Below are 1,197 nucleotides of genomic sequence, written 5' to 3'. Positions count from 1 at the left end.
AGAAATCATTATGGGACTTTTGACTTGCCCATGAAAAAGCCTTTTAAACAGCTTTACCCTGGAAATCATGCATTAGCCCTGAGATTTACTTCTCTGATATTTCTTACATAATTAGAGAAGCTAGCTGCATAGTATTTAATAGAGTAAGCAACATATGTTCATTTCATTTCACTTAAATGGCTTCATTATGTAGTTCGTTTAAAATCCTGTAACTATGTAACAGTTTTCAAATTATGGCTCTTGAACAGTTTTCAAATTTATGAGTTGATATATAGTAAATTTACAGAGTCAGTTTTCACTTCATGGTCTTATAATAAGCTACAGAAAATATAACACTCTTGACAGAAGCAATTTAATCACACTGTGTGTATGTGTGAGGAAGGTGGGGTGGGGAGGAAGAAAGAGGAGGAAAGAAAGAGGCAGAGAGAGAGAGAGGGAGGGAGGGAAGGGAGGGAGGGAGGGAGAGGACAGTCTTGGCAGAGAGCTCCCTCCAATATTCCACCCAGAGACAGCATAAGTTACTCAAATCAGGTCAAAGCTTCTTCGGCTTTCAGACTTCCTCTGAGAACAACTTAATGCTGATTCTTAACTTTTTCAGGATAAACAAGGTAAGTCTATGATACATGTATGAATTTTCTAAGTCCTAACAAGAGTCTGTCAGTTCATTTAGAACTGTTCATAAAACTAAAAGCAAACGCCAAATTTCTGTGTTTGTCTGAAGTTTTCAATGATGTATTAGCAGTCTGCAACCAAAGGTAGTGTTATGCTTGAGATTACTAATAACTGAATGAAAAGTGAAAAGTGTAAAACTTGTTATGCATTATTATAGAAGGGTGTTGCTACTGTAGGTATAGTTATAAAATTATAATGTCTAAATATGATTAACTTGAAACCTATACTTATAGGATTTTAATGCAGGATTTCATATTGAGCAGCACTTCAACTCATTAGCACCAAACTACACATCTTCATGTTATCACAAAGTTATGTTTTTTTTCCTTTAAAGCAATTTCGTTTATATTTAAAATTGTGTCAAGTGTGTTACACACCATATAGCCCTTTTACATACAATTAAATGCAAATACTTTATATAGATAGTTACTTTGGAAATTCAGAAGTATATTTACTTTGCATTTTAAAATTATAAATCATATTTCCTATTTAGGCTCCAAATATTTTTCCTTTCATTTTGTTACG

The 1,197-nt window shown here is 33.4% G+C and overlaps 1 protein-coding gene across 38 annotated transcripts in view; it reads left to right on the top strand.

The window, feature by feature from the left end:
• The window catches only part of LOC109387559 (regulating synaptic membrane exocytosis protein 1), a 203,876-nt gene that overhangs the window by 166,761 nt on the left and 35,918 nt on the right, over positions 1-1,197 (top strand). Inside the window, exon 1 of one of the 38 annotated variants that reach the window (XM_019651585.1) lies at positions 499-608. The exons of the other annotated variants lie outside the window; for them this stretch is intronic. The gene's annotated coding sequence lies outside the window, so the exon portion shown is untranslated. Of the gene's footprint in view, positions 1-498; positions 609-1,197 lie in introns of those variants that run through there. 38 annotated transcript variants of the gene reach the window in all.

This window comes from Hipposideros armiger, unplaced genomic scaffold (assembly GCF_001890085.2).
Source record: "Hipposideros armiger isolate ML-2016 unplaced genomic scaffold, ASM189008v1 scaffold_162, whole genome shotgun sequence".
NCBI classification, from domain to species: Eukaryota; Metazoa; Chordata; class Mammalia; order Chiroptera; family Hipposideridae; genus Hipposideros; species Hipposideros armiger.
The sequence above is the reverse complement of the archived record's forward strand: the minus strand, read 5'-3'. Positions and strand labels throughout refer to the sequence as shown.